This window comes from Opisthocomus hoazin, chromosome 2, assembly GCF_030867145.1.
Source record: "Opisthocomus hoazin isolate bOpiHoa1 chromosome 2, bOpiHoa1.hap1, whole genome shotgun sequence".
In the NCBI taxonomy this organism is placed as follows: Eukaryota; Metazoa; Chordata; class Aves; order Opisthocomiformes; family Opisthocomidae; genus Opisthocomus; species Opisthocomus hoazin.
Genome location: NC_134415.1, coordinates 58255231 through 58273136, shown reverse-complemented (window position 1 = coordinate 58273136; position 17906 = coordinate 58255231). Strand labels below are relative to the sequence as shown.

The following is a 17906-nucleotide window of genomic DNA, read 5'->3' as shown; positions in this document are numbered from 1 at the left end:
AGTGTATTAGCTCTGCACTAATCTCACGTGACTCTGTTGCTGAGGGTTGCGGGACCGACTTACTACCTCTTCTGTTTTACCATCCTACTTTGGATGCACTGTGTGAAATCAAAGCCACCTTTCTGCACCCAGTTGTGAGTTCTAAATTATGCACTCCATCTCTGCTTTGGATAGTCCCTGCTGGTTCTTCCCATCATCCCCATGACCTCAGCATTCCCCTCTCATCTGGCTTGAGAAGTCTTATGGCATTACTATGCGATTCTCTCACGGCTAGGCTGGGGCAAGTCCCTTGATGAGTTCTTACATGCATATAGAGTCTAACAGAAGAGTTACATGAAAGATGTAAATGATAGGAGAGCCTCCAAATGCACACACTATCAATGAACATATTCTCTGTACAGGGTGACTATGAGCTACATAAATGCACAGAGGTAGAAGGGAAAGAGACTGTGAACAGCTTGGCAGAATCAAAAGCACCTGCCCCCACAGCCTTTCCTAGCTATGCTTTTCTAGCAGTACCTTATTAGAGAACTCTTAAGACTTCTTATTGAATGTCATAGGAAACCACTAATGTCTAGACATTCAAAAAGGGATTCAGTACATCTATTCAGATTGGATTAGCTGTCAAATGCACAGTATGGTAGTTAAAACACCTAATTCAGGAAGGCTCTGAGACTTGGGAAGATATATGGAAGCAGGGACCATTTCATACAGTCCTTAGCCTGCTCAGTTTTCCTAATCATCTACCCTTGGCCATGTACAGACACAGGCTATAGCACTAGATGGCCTCAGATGGCTAGGACTTTGTATGAGAATTCTTACTTTAGTCAAAAGCAGATCTGTGTAAAGGAGAACAGTAGTAGAAAAAAAAGAATGCTAATCAGGAATGTACAAAATGAGCAGAGTAGGATGAAGGAGGTAAGGGCAATAAACACAGCACAAGTCTGTGAGAGTAAACACATTTTTGGGTGCTGACTACCATTGCATGTGTCTCTTGCTGAGCATTATCAGTTACACATGTACAAGGAACACATGCACTTTTTCTTCTACTAGTCAGTGCATAAGCTGCTGTTGGGACCCTCAAGTGACAGACCAGCACGGTGGTGAAAGTGTCCACACAGACAACTTGCTGTGTTTATAGTTCGAAGCAGGAAAAAGTCGCCACTGGGTACTGTCTAGAGACGCAATAAAATATTACATTGGTATCAGGGACAGAAATGAGTTTCAGATTGGAGTTGGTGTTTGCTGAAAACCAGAAAAAAGTCTATTCCAATGCCGTCCATGATCAGCCCCTAACTCAGTAGGTGTCTTCTATAGGCAAGGTAGAAGCACACGCGAACCACTTCATCCAATTTCCTAACCAACACAGAGACAAATATCTGGGATCAGCTGAAACTTATACATCATCAGGCTTTGGCATCACTAAAAATATCATTGGCTTGATAAGCATCTTCATGTCTGTCATACATCTAGCACCCTCCTGCCTCCACCAGTGACCAGCACGTAGTGCCTCTGAGCAAGGTGACCCTCACTTTTCTGCTGTCTCTTGCCTCTTCTGCACTCCACACTTACAACCAGCTCCTTCCCTTCCCGAGTCAGCTGTGTGATCTCTTTAGGACCCCTGGAGACATCAGATATCTTGCCCTGTAGTATTAGATTTGATTATCTTTTTCATTAACTTAGCTCAGATTGCCACAAATGTTATTAATGCATATGAACTAGCCTTCTGAAATCTAGCAGTACAGTGAGTAATACAATTACATCCCACAGCAATGAAAGCACAAGGCAACGATGCACAATGCAACAGAGCAATTCTTTCCATTTGTCCTCAGTATACCATCCTTCAGTTGCAAGCTCCCTGTATTTATATATTACAGGGCAGAAGAAATAACCTAGCAATAGACAACATGATTCATTAACATCTTTTGAAACAGAATAATCCATTTGTTAGTATCTGTGGTGCTAGATAAAATATTACTCAAACTCAATAGGACAATAGTGGTTCTAAAAATATTTCTGATTTCAGAGGATACCTTAAATTTTAATCCAGAGACTCATTTACCCGTAGATACATACCAGAAGCAGCGATTTGCTACTGCTGTACCATTACCAGCATGAATATGTAGGAGTGAGTTTACCCATGGCAGGAGCCTTGTAGACATTAACAGTGCCACTCATTGCAGTAAAGCTGCACGGGTGAGTTTTCAGGAACTCACTAAAACTTCAGCTCTCTACATAGAGATCCTGAAAACATCACTGAACTTACGTGAAAAACCACCAGGGATCTGCAGATAACACAGACCTTGAAAGTTATTTGCCCTAACTATGGGGATACATACAGACAAAATATTATTTTTCCATAATCACTTTTAAGCATAGACTCATAATGTGCTATGTTAAAATCTGGTTTATTCTGTGAGTTACCTTAGATATAAACCTATGGGGAAAAGTAAGAAAAAATAAAGGGCCATTTCTGAATAGGCACATGGTAGGTGGGAGAGCACAGCTTAACAGAGGCTGATAGAGCCTCAAATCAGGGGTGGTTAGGGAAGAGGAAGGAGGAGTAGCAGTGGCCCCCTCCCAATAGCCTCTTTCAGATAAAATATCACAGCAAATTAATTCTCTGCATATCAGGCCAAAGAGGGGAAGCTAGGGGGAAAATGCAGAGACAGAAATTCAAAAGGCAGATTCTGTCTGTCCATAGTGCCCGAGGTGTGGGGCCAAAGTGTGTGTATCAGTAGACCTGAACCAGATCCGTCACCAGAGCCACATAGTTTTTATGATGCCAAAGGGATGAGGCACCAGCTTACGCACAGCCCTAGGCAAGAGCTCAAGCATCTCCCCATGCAAGCACCGCTGCACCTGCAGCTCTGCAGGCTCCACCCCCAGCTACACAGAGCCTGTACGTGCTCTGCCTGGGCTTCTGACTGCAGCCCAGATCTCACTTCCTCGTCAGTTCATGGCACAGGAGAATGAGTACTTACAGTGAATTTATAGCAGTGCCCCATATGATCAGGCTTTTCAAGTTATGATGTGAAGTCAAGTAACTGCTAGCAGTGGAGAAATGATAACTGGATATACTTTGTAGCTGACATAAGAAACATTGCTATTGTCTTTTTGATGCAAAGAAGAAAAGAAAGGGGGGAAAAAAATTAAAAAATAAAATAAAAGGTAAAAAAAGCAGAAAAAATTCAAAACCCTTACTTTGCAGAGGTGGATTTTTATTTGCAGTTGCTAATGTACTTTTCTGTGTGTGCTTACAGAGGGGGAAATTGTCTTTCGTTCCGTACTGTTATGACAGAACAGCTGAATGGCAGCACACAGCATGTAAAATCAGCATTTCAAAGCCTCATCTATTCCTGGAATAGCTACTCCTAATACTTCATTTCTTATTTGCACCAAATCAAAACATAGCTAGTTTATTTGAAGAGTTTCTTAGCCGATTACATCTGAGCCTCTGAAAACTTCATCTAGGAAAGCAGTTTCTGACTATGAACATGAAGGAAGCCTTAAATTCCTATGTAATCATAAACAGCCATGTTCAAAGGATTTGGAGGTTTTGTGGTTTTTTGGCTTGGGGTTTTTTTTTTTTTTCCTTCTTCTTTGCATGCTTTGAATAAGCTTCATCTTCCAGCTTCCCGAGGAAATCTATCACAAGGCTGAAGCCCTGTCCTTACCACGAAGGGCTTCTGCAGCCTCTTCTCTTCCATGGGATGGGGTCTACCTGTCTGTAGTTCCAACACCTACCCCACCCCCCACCCCCCATTGACTTCTCTCCTGCTTAGGGGCTACTTGCTGTCTACAGTGTTGCTTGGACATTGGATTGGTCACACAGACTCCTCACCCAGACTAGCAGTGAGCAACTCCCCTTCTTTGTTCTCCCTAAGGGGCCTTTGCAGCACCCTAGAAATGCCTCCAAGTAAAACCCTTCCTCCTTTCTGATCAGTAGAACCAGTAGTCAAACACTAACCATCACCATGACTCTGGTTTGGCTGCATCAAGGATGATGCTATTCCAGTATTTCCCTCTCCCTTGCTCCAACATTTGTTGACAGCAAAGGGAAGCTGGGAAGTGAAGATGGCCATGCCTGTGCGTACACAAAGTCCAGATCAGCACATATGCTGACCTGGCTCTCATGTAAACCACAGAGGCATCACACATTGTGGGAGACATTTTTAGTGTCTGATAATGTGAAATATCTCGGTATCTGGGGAGGGGGGGATAGCTGGGTGGTCGGGTTGGCATGATCCACAGGGGCCCTACGGTTGGAAAGCCGCATGCCAAGCGATCCAGGATTACAGATCTCCTTCCCATCTCAAGTCATCCTTTTTAAAGAGCAATCCCAAGCACACAGAGAATTTAAAGGACCACCACAAAGAACTTGACAAGGATATTTTCACGCTTTTCCCTAAGGCCAGAAAGGAAGGAATTTTTACCCTGTATCACTTCAGGAGATGCAGATCTCTTGCCCAGCTCTGCTGTTACTTTTAACCTGTGTGTAAATGTTTATTTCATAAGCTGTCACATCAGGTAATCAGTAAATCACTCCTCTCAAGTTGCAGTGCCACCACCTGACAGATTGCCAAGGGGTGATTAACTTTTACCACCTTCCCTCCTGAAGAAAGAAGCTGCAGGTTTCCATGGCTGGTCTGCAGAAAGGCAGCATTTCTCACAATTACATTTGGTTCAAAACCCCAGCACTGTTCAAACAATTCACTTCACTCGCCTAGCACTTCGTTACAGTCGCTCTCTGAAGTGAAACTGGAGGTTGGTGGGCTGTTTGAAAAATACATCTCTGTGGCACAATTAAACTGTTTGACATTTGCTACTCCACCAGCCAGTGGACTTTACATGTGGGTTCTCCAGCAAGCTTAGATCTGATTTAAGCCTACAGAGCTTGGAAATAGGCTCAGCTGAATTTTTTCTTTGGGATCTAAACTTTTTTAAAAGCTCAGACTCTAATTAGATAGGCAAAATCCACTCTGCTGTGAAACTCTTCCCTTTGTTGTCTCAGTAAAACAATGTACAAGCTCAGGTCATGACAGCCATTTGAAAACATCTACTTTCTCACTGAAAAAAAAAACTTCTCTCATTCCTTCTAGAATAGGAATGTGGTCCTTGACAACAGAGAAAATTTCATCAAGGGAAATGATGATCAGCGTTATCTGAAAGATATGGAGGATCTCACACTCAAATCTTTGCCCCACCACAGATTAACTATGGCTACAGCCAACGGTACAAGGAAGAGGAGGCTCAGGCTCAACAGAGGTTATTTAACTCAAAAAATTAGGTATGGGTGTTTCTAAATAATGTGATGTGCACCACTGCTGAGTAAACTTAGAGATCCAGGCATTCTGCTAGCATCCTTACCCTCACCTCGCCGTGTCGCCAATACAGTGACAAAACAGGCTGCTGCCCTCGCTGATGCTCCCAGGTTGTCTTCCAGCAACAAGAGTCCCTGCTTACTGCACGTGAATTTCTGTTTGGGACAGCTCTGCATTTACAGCTGATGTACTTGTACAGATCGCCAAGGTGCTGCCCCAAGACCAAGTGTCTTCCCACCAGTGATCAATCATATCTTACCTTGCAATCAGTGCACTGCAGTCCATTACAGTTAATCAATGCTGGAGCATCTTCTGTGTCCAAAAAGATAAGTAAGCTCATTTTTCAATATTGACTGCCACTGTTTACTTTTCAGCTTGATTTGGCTCCAAAATTAAAAAAGAATGAGGACCTATATACTGCTTTCTCTGTGCTATGGATTCCCCCTGCCCTTGTTAACCGTGAGGCAGTCTGTCATCGTCGGGCACACACACACAGAGGATCCTGCTTCACCCGTTTGCCAGTGGATTGTTGCAGCTTAAGAACGCAATTGCTCATTTCAGTCAGGTTCCTCTCACTAAATGAAAAAGTAGCAGAGTTTTATCTATGCAGCCAGGCAGTGGCCCTGTCCTAGCCCTGCTGTTAATTGAGGTGACCCCCCGAGCAGCTTTACCTCACACCCAGCGTCCGCTGCCTTTGAGGTTGAGCTGACAGCAAAAATAGAGCTGGTATGTGACCAGCACTTGGTTATTTCCCCTTCCTCAGCCAATGCCTTATTACACAAGGCTCTGAGGGATGTGGATGTACAGCCAACAGTCTGTGAAAGCGCATTTCCCCAGTGGCTCCTTCCGAGTACACAAGAGTGTCAGATGAGGACAGAACCCGGCTTTATGTTACTGGCATGCCCAAATCACAACAGGGGCTCTGCTGTTAACCATTTAACAGTCTAAACATATTATACAGCACTGTCCCGTCTGGCTTCTACCCAGCATTATTTTTATTAGGAAAGGTTCATGGAGCTAATTGTCCAGCAAAACTGTGTGATGAGCCTCTGAACAGGCACCAGACTGACAGATCCGAGCAATGGTCCAGCTGTTCCAGCATCCTGGCAACGGTGGCACAAAATGCCTCAGACTACGCTAAATCCTCGTCTCCTTCAAATCCAGGTCCTTCATGGCAGTGGTTCCTGCAGATGACTCTGATCTCTGAAAATACATCAGTCTTCCCTTCAGAAGGTAAAAGCTTGAATTGCCATGACGCTTTTGTTGTTGAGCTTGTTGTGTTAGTAGGGAGCGTAAGAAAAGGTTTCTCTTCCACACTGTTCATTACACTTGTATCAGACCCTCCCGGGGATACACTGACAGCATGCTGACACAAGCTGACAGCAGCAGTCATAGTCCAGGGGAAGGTGGTAACTTCACCTCTCAGAGACAAGTTTCTCTTCCCCAATGTCATGTTCTGGGAGCTGCTTTACAGCAAGCAGCTTCACTCATTTGCTGTCTGCCTGCCCATCTGCTCTGTCCCCCCATGCTGCCCTGCTTCTCCACCTTCCTCTTGTTTCAACCCCCCACCTTTCCCCTCTCCTTTTATCTTCTGCCCTCCAACTCTGTAACGCATTTTCCTTTTCAACCTCCATCACACATCCGAACACTCTTTAACAGCACAAATACTGCCTTCCCTTCCAATCAGGACAGAAGAGTCGGTGAAGACCTAACCTGAGCGTTCTGGGTGCTAACAGAGGTGCTCAACTTCAGCAGTCACCACGCACACCACGGATGCCCTCCAAGAAGCACTGCAGGCTCCCCAGAGCTGCAGTGCCTGGCAGGAGACCTCCTCTGAGCAAAACAAGGGAGACAGCACTACTGACATGCCTCTCCTGTCGTCAGTCCCCCATTAAACCCATCCCATAACTCCACAGGGTAAATTAGCAGTGATATTTGGGGTAAGACAAGGCAAACTTAAGGCAAATTCTTTTGTCACTGCAAATTTGGGGACCTTTGTTGGTTTCAGGACAAATTATTCTAACATTATTCTAACATTCTGCCAATAAATCTGACAAGAAACATGTCACGCTTTCCTTTTTCCAGTCCCCTGATTTACAATTATATTGGTCTTATTATTGCCACAGTATATAGAGCATTGCACTACCTCCAGCCACAGTGAGATTAAACGTAGTAAGACTCTTAACCTTACATTTCATAGCTCTCATTGGTTCAAGTTAGCTACACAATGCCATTATGTTTTTATATAATACAGAAAAACAAGTTGTTCTTTTAGTATTCCTTTTAACTAAATCCATTCCTTTTTTAGGTAGCAAACAGTAAAATTAATGTCTGTTCTCATAATATTTTATGATCTTGAACATCAGATAATCCCTGGTCACTGAATCAATCAGAATTTGTTGACTCCTATTAACGATTAACAGGGCACTGATTTCTTCAAGCAGACATCCATAATAAGGCTTTGACTCTGAAATCATGCTAGATAGCCAGGAAGCCATTTAAGTTACATGCAAGATCTGGTTTGCAGGAACTAAGAAACGCAAATACATTTATTTTCTTCAATGCATTGATGTGGAATACCAGCCAAAGTCCCCACAGCATAACTTTAAAATAAGATGTCCTAGATTCATCGCTTTCGTATAATCCCTTTTATTATTTGCTTGTGTTTCAGGTAGATAGAAATAGAGATGATCTCTCTGATCATCCTCTGGCACAAGACATGAGGAAATTCAGAGTCTGTAAATTTTCAGGGAATATTTTTAGGAAATACAGTTCTACAATACAGGTGGAACATTCCCATTGTCAATTTACACGGGTACTGTAAGTGATAATAGCGACACCTTCATTTACAGTTATAGTCACATTTGCACATACAATTATACAGCCTATCATGAAAAAATCCTGAACAACCTCACTGGATACTTTAAACCCAAAACCAACTCCATACAGAAGCCCATACAACAGTTTTTTAAATATGACAGTGATATATGACGTTATGTTCTTCCACTCATAAAGTTTAAGAAGCATATTAATTTATCTCACGTGTAAGAGCAGCATCACCAGCTCCAGTGGTAGTTAGCAGTGTAAAGCAAATCAGGTTAGGACGCCTGCACACACCGTGCTTCTCAGAACATGTGTTTCAGAAATAATTGCTCTCTTGCAAGAGCTAAGAGCCTCTGCCCCTTTCTAAATGCAGCACAGTGAAAACATTGCGCTCTCTCTCAACAACAAGTACGGTTCAGTAATTGCAAAGTCATTTCAAATTCTAATTCACAGTAATTTGATTTTCAGGAAATGACAGTTAATTATTCATGCAAATGCCTCTGTTAGGTGTGGCTGGACAAATGCACAATCCACACAGTAGGCGAGAGCACACACTCCAATGTTCCTCAGACAGACCGTGATATCTTTCATAATACTAAAACAATCATTTTTCTTCTGCTAATCACTGTCTGCTGAAAGTAATTTCCATGTGGAAGTTGAAATCAGACGTGTAGTTCAACATAAGAAATAACTGTAGTCCAGCCAGTTCTAAGTATTGTTTACAGACTTGCAGCCAACATTCACCTCTGACAGCCCAGACCTTCCAGTCTGCGTTTCACAAGGTCTGGCCCTTTCTTTCTGCCGTCCCAGTTTCACCTCTAGACCATGAAGAACTTCCTTCTGGTCACCGACGTATCTGAAGGTATGGGTTTACGGCCCTAAGCAGGGACCAAAAGATCACATACAAGGAGTCAAGCCAGACAAAAATCGCCCTGTTTGAAAAGCACTGCCTGAGGCAATGTTTTGAGAAGGGAGGCCAGCGCCCTTTGCATGAGGGGAGGCCGACCCTGCTGTGCTCAGCCAGGGCTTTCCAAGTCCCACCCACAACACTTTCCGTGCATTTCAGCCCTTGCTCCATCACACAAGGTTAGCGATGCTTCACTGGCTCTGTATGTAAAATCTCCCACCTATTCTTGGCTCCACTACGGCACTATTTCCAGTAGTAAATAAGGTCCTCACTGTTTGCAGTCTATGTATCCAACCCTAACCCTGTGAGCTAGGAAAATACCACTACACCCACAGCACATACACAGGAGAGAGGCAGAGAGAGACTGAGCTGCAGCACAGAATGGACCAAACACCTCTCCAACCTGTGCTTCCTGTCTGTGCTTTAAGATAAAAGATGCTGCACAACGTGCCTGTAAAGCCCTTCCCTCTGACCACACGGTTTTTCACTTGAGTACAGCGTGATGTGTCCTCATAGACCTGCCAGGGAAAGGACCAGGACACCAGCAGAGTGCTGAGCTCCTGGAGACCAACTCCTCAGCTTCAGGAAGCATTGCAGCATCTTGTCACAGCTACGGGTGCAAGTGACACCGATTTTCAAAAAAGCACCAGAAGAGATATGGGAAAGGCAGCTTGACCTTTGAACCAAGACAATTAGGGTAAGTCAGAATAAAGACTAAAATTAGCAGGCATCTAGAGAAGTACCATCTACTTGGGGTGATCATGCCAGGAAGAGATAGTATGGCTTTTGCCACAAGAAGGTTTGCTTTGCTGTCCCTGGAGACCTGCAACAGGATCAACAAACCCATGGATAAGGGTGATGTAGTTGACACAGGCTGGTTTGATTTTCAAAAATGTCTGCCAAAGGATTAGAAGAAACTAAGCATCCATGGAAGGCCCTAGGACAGTTGGGAAATACAGTAGCAGCATTTTCTCAATGAAGAGTAAGCAACAGTTCAAGGGGGGCCTGTGCTGGGACCTGTGCTGTTCAGTGTATTCACAGGCAATTTAGAAAAGGGTGAAGTGAGAAATCCTACCAAGAACACAAAGTTATTCATGGTAGTAAGGACTAGCACCAGCCGTGAAGAATTGCAGAGGAATCCTATGTGACTGAGAAAGAAAATCCCACAAAAGGTTTATAGCAGAACTGGCAAATGTTCAGAGAAAGGCAGAACAGAAGATCAAAGGTAGAGGAAGCTGCTGTACAAGGAACAAATCAGTGAGGTAGGACACAGCCATCTGTGAAAGAGGTCACTTCTGGGTATATGAAAAAAGTCTGCAAAACTGTTACTGGGTGTAGGGACAGTGGGTAAAGACTGGTTGTCTGCTTCTCTAACAGTACCAGCATGAGGGGGGCATCAAGCTCATAGGACTCGAGTTCAAAACAACAACAAAAAAAAAAGGGCAGCAGGAAGGCCTTGACAAAGGGCACTGCAGATTATATAAGTCTCTGTGGCTTCAGGGGAAGGTTGGACATTCTCACGGAGGGGAACTCCCTAGGGACCACATAAAATCATAGTTCGGGTTGGAAGGAACCTTTAAAGTTCACCTAGCCCAACCCCCCTGCAATGAGCAGAGACATCTTCAACTAGATCATGTTACTCAGAGCCCCGTTCAACCTGACCTTGGATGCTTCTAGCGATGTGGCCCCCACTACCTCTCTGGGCAACCTGTGCCAGTGTTTCACCATTCTGGCCATGGAGTCTCTGAGCTCAAAAAGGTGAAGGCTGGGAAGGCACCAAGTATCACACACACTTGTCTTGCTCAGGCTTTTCCCTAAGTCTTCACCTACGGACACTCCTAGGAACAGCACTCTGGGTTATATAAGCCTTGGGACAGGCTCTGCATCACCAATGTTACCTTCTAAAAGCACTAAAATGTCTCCTATCACAAGCTTTAAACATCTTTATGGATTAACTCACTTCTGGGGTTCTGTAAAATCAATCATTTTCCTTAGCTCCTTTCCCAAACATTTCATAATTCTGTCCGAATTGCACATTTTTAAAAAGCTCATAGCTCTCTTCATAGGACAGGCAAGCTTGTCTGCACCTCTCAGGTTCAGAAACATGATTTTAACTTAACTCAACTTCTAGGCTACTCTCCTGATGATTTTAAGTCTTGGCAGCAGCAATAAAGCTCTATGCACAGTTCAGTCTAAACAAAAAAAGGCCTTACAACCAGAAAATCCTGGCAGTGCGACATGCTGTCTCATGGATGTAAAAATGCTCTGAGAAAGAACTGTGTGGCACACTTAAGGACAAGGAAGATCTCTAAGGCATCCAGGAGGTGACTGGTGAGCTCTATTTCAGTCATCCTCCTTGGCTAATGGCTGAAAAGTGGAAGAAACACAGTCGAAATGTGACGCTATTTCACACAAGAAGCGTTTTGAGATCTAGGGAAGAAAAAAAGAAATTCAGTGGTAGTAGGAGTCCAGACATGACACAGTGCCGAGCAAGGGCTGCTTGTACTTCATCTTCGTGCTTTTTTTCCACTGAATTGCTGCTTGGATTCTCCAGCAAATCAGTATGCCAGGTAGGGGAGAAACCACACTACAGCAAGAAAAGAAGAAAAGGAAAAGAAGGCTGTCAGTTTCTATTTGCACATTTCTGATGCAAAAGGAGAGATACCATAGCGGTTATACCTTAAAGCAGAGCTCACTTGGTATTTTTGGTTCTCTTCTCACAAACCTCACAGGGAAGATAAACAAAACAGCACTGGGCAGAACTTCTGCAGGAGCAGCTGTAACTGGAAGACATCTTGTTCCTGCTGAGCAATGACATCCCACCTTCTTCCCCTGGGACAAAAAAACAGCAAAACCACAAAAACAGATTTAAAAAAAAAAAACTGAGGGAGTTACAGGTCATGATTGTGTGCCCGGGTGGCCCCTGTAAGCAGGTGACAACCCTGGTGGCAGCCCCAGGGAGCAGCACGGTGCCGGCGCAGCGTCCGAGGAGCCCCGCACCGAGACGCAGCAGAGCCTGGGGTGCCCAGGCCTCCCCGGGGTGCCCAGGCCTCCCCGGCACACCCTCGGCCATGCCTTCCCGGCCCTGCCTGCTCCATGCGGCCTTCTCCTTCCTCATGCGCTTCATTAGCTGAACCAGGGGAAGGGGCTGAGGGGGACTGAAGCATTTTGCATTCCTGAGTGTTGAATCACACAGTAAAATTGTTCACATACATGCACAGGGATTCATTCTCCACCTCCCTTCCTTCATACAGCATTGACAAGTTGTCCCATTCCCTACAAGATTAATGAAGTTGGTTTCCCATGGGTTAATATCTACAGCCCTAGCAACCTCCTGGTCCCAGCGCATCGCCCACAGCCCCAGTCCCCTATCGCAGGGACCCCCTGGAGCCTCCCCACACCCTCCTGGCCGTCCCCGTGTCCCCCCACCTCGTCCTGCTCCCTTCTGGCAGCGGAGCCAAGGGCAGTGCCTGCCGTGAGGGGCTGGAGCGCTGCACGTAGAAGCCGTTGTGCACCCGCAGAGCCTCTGCGTTCCTCCCCTCCGACCGACCGCCTTCACAAAAGTGGGAACAACTCCATGTCTTTTGGAATACTGTACCTTCACTGGATCTGCTCAAGCAACCAGTGGGCTCAAAAATTATGCCCTTGGGAAAGGATAGGCAGCCTAGAAAGACAGCATAGCTGCTCAAGCTTCATTTTCTCATAGGAAGTTTGGCTAATGATCCCACCTTCTCAGTCTGGAGATTTCATTCAGCTGGTCATCCAGTATTTAGCACTCTGAATTTTTTAAGACTGCCATTCCATAAACTTGAATACTTTCTGCTTCCCTGATGCCTGAATATAGTCTGACTGCGGAGTTCAGACAAGGTTAGATTTTGGTGAGCAAGAGGAAATATCCCTGTTTTCCCATTTATTTGCCTTTTAAAATTCCCAGTAAGAATAGAATTCCCTTAAGGGAGCCTCAAGCAATACTTGAGGTCCTTTATTATGAATTGAAAGGACCTACAGAAAAAAGAAAGACATTTTTCATTTAGAAAAATGACACTTCTAGAAAGAAGCATGCAAAGCCACAAGCAATCACAGCACAGGCCCTGAAGGCCATGATTACACTGCACTTAACTTCAGCTGATGGCCACTTTACTGGGAAGTCTGATTTACTCCAATGACTACTGCTTAACTTGAGTAGTATTAGTAGAAGTCCCATGTAGCTGGGGACACATCTCGCTGGAGCCAGTGGACTGCATAATGTTTAACAAAGTATTAAGCGAGTGAGGAAGTTTAATCTGGTTTTGCTTGACAGGGGAAGCAAAGATCCACAAAATAAGCACAGGCAAAACTCAATGAATTTCAATTTTACTGTTGGTTTCTTTTAAACTCATTTACATTGTTTTCATGACCTTCAGGCTTACTCTACAGGACTAAGCCTGAAGTACAGGAGGTCAGACTAGATGGTCACATCAAGCCCTTTTGAAACTGAAGTCTGCAAAATCCCAGAAGACACAATTCTCACGGCACCCTAGCAGTGGTGGGAAGGATTTGCATGCATATGCAACTCAGTCAACAGGCTGGAGTACCTATCCTTCAGCATGAAATTGTGAGCACCTGCCACCTTCACCAGAAACCAGGGACATGTTTTGAAAAGCCCTGAGCCCAGATCAGCGCCTATATCCCAAACTCAGTGGTGGCTAAGAAGATAACTGCCTCTTGAACCTCAGAATTCCCCTCTATATCCTAAAGAAACTGACCTATAAATTCAGACACACCAATGACAAAAGCAGGGACAAAACCCTGAAGGTATGGGGTAAAGAGTCAAACAGGGCTGAGGTATAAACACATTATCCACTGTAACAGACAGTGCAACCAGCAGCCAAAAAATCCCCAAATGGGAGATTTTTCCAGATTCAGCACAAGAAACGAGAATGTCACTGTATGTTAAAAGCACAGCTTGCTTCAACCCAATTTGGGGAGGGAGAGAAAAAAACCCTGGGTTTTTCTCTTTTGTAGAAAACTTTGCCAGGCTAGCCCTCAGTCATCTACAGCACATCCACATCCACGCTGCTTTCTCCCAAAATCGCTCCCTTCTGGCACTGCAGTCACCTCCAGCGGAGCAGGGCCCTCGTACATTCCTGATGGCCACGGGACCCATGGCAGGGCCAGAGCCAGCCCTCACAGCACAGCCTGTGGCAGGCAGATAGGCTTCACCGATGGTTCTGAGTGGAAACAGAGAACATAAGAAACGGTATCAAAAACAGACAGAAAACTTACCATGAAATAGAGAAGACTTTATGCATCATTTTTAGAGAGCTCTTGTCTGTGCTGTCAACATAAACGTGAACGGAGTGGGAAAGCCACCAAGAGCTACAGGTGTAGAGGAAGAAGATGTCCAGAAGGCAGAATTACCTGTCTTACTAGACACTTGGGGCTACCCTGAATGAAGAAGAAGAAAAAAATCCGCTTAACAAAGTAAGCATTAATATGCCATACATTGCCTCTGGAAAAGGCAGTGCGAATGCAGCGTACGTAATGAGCTAGTCTAGACTGGGACCTGAGAGAGCTTTACACAGGCATACAGGACAGGCTTGCTCCTGCCCAGATAGCTGTAGAGGTCTCTCCTTTCGGTTGCCATTTACATACTCCTGAGTAATTGCACTCTTACGGGTGGTTTTGTTGGCATGAACAAAGAAATGAGGTGACATATTGATACTGCTGAAAGATCACATGTACACTGAAGGAACATGTCATTTTATGTTCCTACCCTATACAGCCAGAGAATGAGACAAGTAGTCCTCAAGACACGTTCGCATTGCACTGGAGTTCTTGATTTAGATGTGAAGAGCTGATAAACAACATAACTGCTAAGGCAAACAAAGCTTAACTAATTGCCCACATCAGAGTCCAGCCAGGACACACAAAATGAAGGAAATGCTGGACTGATCCAAAATATGCATTTCCTTCTGTGTCTGCAGTACGTATGAGCATTGAGGCAAATCTCCACAAGATGGGTGCAATCTTGGCCTTTAAGGGTCAATCAGACATCTGCACAGTGCTAACCATCAACATTAAATTCAGTTGAGAGATACTGGCTGCATTACTAAGGTACAAGGAGAACTGACGAGAAGGGAGATCAGCAAACAGCACAGATTCTCCATAACAAATCTTTTGAGAGGCACAGTATACATGCAAATCATCATCAGGTGTGGTCAGAGCATTTTTGGAAAAAAATAAAAAAATAACGATGTTTTACTAAACAAGATGCATAAACCTGTTCATTTCATGAAAGCTGGAGCAAAGGGAAAGGGAAACAGTTTCCCACTCCCAAGTTTAGCACATTCCTGCTCTGACGAATACAGAATTTTATAACCTCCAAACGGTGCCAGAGCGCAAGGACTGGTACCTGAGTCTCCCTTATCCTTAACTGGGTAAATACACTCTTACATCCAAAAGCTGGCTTTTTGGCATAAAACCAGATGCAACTAGGACAATTGTGAATTTTCAAACATGGTGAAAACATTTTGCTTCCAAATCAATACAGAATGAGAACAGGTTTTAAAAGTTGCCTTAAAACTAATTGTTGCTGCCCAGTCAGCCCTCGCAGTAATGAGGAGCAGCAAACCATCTTGCAGGAAATCATGGAAAATTTGGTAGGGACTGATGTGTGCTGTGGAGATGTCCACAAGTTACTGCTGTAAGTAAATTTTTCAGGGGTGGCGGGTGCAGGAAGGAGGGAGTTAGTCCTTTGCTAGTTTTTTGATGGTTCCTGTCTCAGCTAATGTTTAATTTCATATTTGATTCACTCTTTCATTGCCTGATTTACCATTTACGGTTGGACTTGACGATCTTAGAGGTCTTTTCCAACCTTAATGATTCTATGATTTTAAGATTTGTTATCTTTTCAAACGATATTTTTCAGCCTTGTTTCAGCTCTTCCCCCTTCCTCTGTCAAGTGTGCACACATGGCTGCGTACCTTCCAGCCTTGCTTTCCTCCAGCTCTTCTCTTCATCTTCCCTCGGCCACTTTCAGTCCGGTTTTGTTTCTCTCTCATGCTCCGTCTCTTCTTTCCAGCTTCTCTCCTTCTTTGCTCCAGTCCTCTCCCTCGACTGATTATTCTCCCTTTCTCTCCACCAACTGTATTTTTCTCTCATAGCCTAAGATTTTAATTTGTTTTCCTTTTAATTTCCTAACATTTCCTGCCTTAACGTTTCCACCTCCCACCCCCAGTATGACACACAGAGCCCCACAAGAACAACTTTCACCCCTGATGGGCTCCCTCATGATAAAAACTTGTGAGGTTTGTACTGACTCTATTTGCAATGTGTCTTTCAGAAGCAAGTGAGAGGGATTATTTTTTTCTTTTTTTAAAAAAATGAAATCTCTTGTTCCTTCATTCTCCTTAGCCTTATCATCCGTCAGAGCAATCAGCTCTTTATAAAGCAAGCCATGAGGGGAGTGTGTTGGCAGGGAATCTGCTCCGGCTGGGAAGCTGCCAAAGGCTGCAAAAGCACTGACAAACATCACGGGAGAGAGAGAGAGGAGGAAGCCGTGCCCAGTGTCTCAGAAATGGGTTAGTATTACAACAGGGAAAAAAGGCAGAGAGATGTTTCAGAAAGAGTTAGCGTCTCTAATGCAAAGTCATCACATTTTAGAAAAAGAGTGATTTAGAAATGATTGCTTTTCTCATAGTTCCCAGTCCAGAGCTAACACTGCTCCTCTATCCTCCTTCCAGCCTTAATACAACCAGCAGCTGTTGTTCAAATCCCCACAATGTTGACAGACCAAGAACTCGGCATCAACTAAATTGTCTCCACTTGGAAAATACCCTTCTGTCAATAAGTATTTGCAAAAACAGATGTAAAAAGTGTCTCACAGAGGTAACCAAATTGTAACATATAATTCTCTTTAAGTCCTTTTATATAAAATTCCACCTGAGTGTCCACCCAACGTGCCACATGCTGACATCCAGGGAGAAACTGAGTAAAACAAGTTAGAGCGGTGATATTTGTATGCAAGTACCATAAATCATTCAAAGCCACTTAGTTACATTTGCTTCTGGCCTGTAAGCGTACATCTGTTCCCATAGCTACTTTTTCCATTCGTGCTTCTCCCTTCTTTTCAGTAGTTTGCTCTGTCCATTCATAGTATCTTGGCTTCATTAGGCTATAAACAATTTGGCATCCACCACCCAGCACCTGGCAGACTGGGACTTCAGCACTGACAGAAGCCGGGGGTGCTATAACTGTACAGACAACTGGTGAAATAGTGCAATGTTTACTAATGAAAAAAATGTATTTAAAAAATAGAACCTGAAAGTAGAACAGCATTTAACCCCACACCCTTTCTTTTTCCTCTCCCTTTATCAGCATGAAGAAAGAGGCTTGGGGGGAGCACATTTTCAGCCTGCAGCCTGAGAGCTGTCTGATTCTTTGCCCCAGAGTCAAATCTGTGTAAAGTGTTTCTTGATCAAAATGGTCTCTCCACGACCACTAGCAATAGCAGCTGTGAATCACTTTGCCCCAGAATAAGGAGTTACATGAGATGAAGGCGGGGAGACTTACTTACTGGAAAGGAAACTCATAGTAAATTTGGGGCTTTTGGCATCTTGGGAAGCTGGTTTGAATAAGCCCAGCATCTGCACAGGCTACCCAAAGGACTGCAAGTCTGACCTGGCTTTAAATGGGAGCAACCAAAAGAGTGGTTTGGAAGGCTATAGGAGGTGAGCTCACTTTCCTCTCTACGAATAAACTCAAGAATCCTCCACATTTATATCAGATATAACCTACTTGAAATTTCTCAGTGGCAAGTCCCTAGCTGCCTAAGTCAAGAATATGGCTTCTGTCCTTGTATAAAACACGCT

At 44.2% G+C, this 17906-nt stretch overlaps 1 long non-coding RNA gene across 2 annotated transcripts in view; it reads left to right on the top strand.

Moving 5' to 3' along the window:
* The window catches only part of LOC142360551 (uncharacterized), a 32532-nt gene extending 15178 nt beyond the window's left edge, over positions 1-17354 (top strand). Inside the window, exons 2-4 of one of the 2 annotated variants that reach the window (XR_012763157.1) lie at positions 6489-6557; positions 16450-16616; positions 16779-17354. This is a non-coding gene — a long non-coding RNA (uncharacterized LOC142360551). Of the gene's footprint in view, positions 1-6488; positions 6558-7011; positions 7388-16449; positions 16617-16778 lie in introns of those variants that run through there. The other variant, XR_012763158.1, reaches the window with a different exon arrangement.
* The last annotated feature ends 552 nt before the right edge of the window (positions 17355-17906 follow it).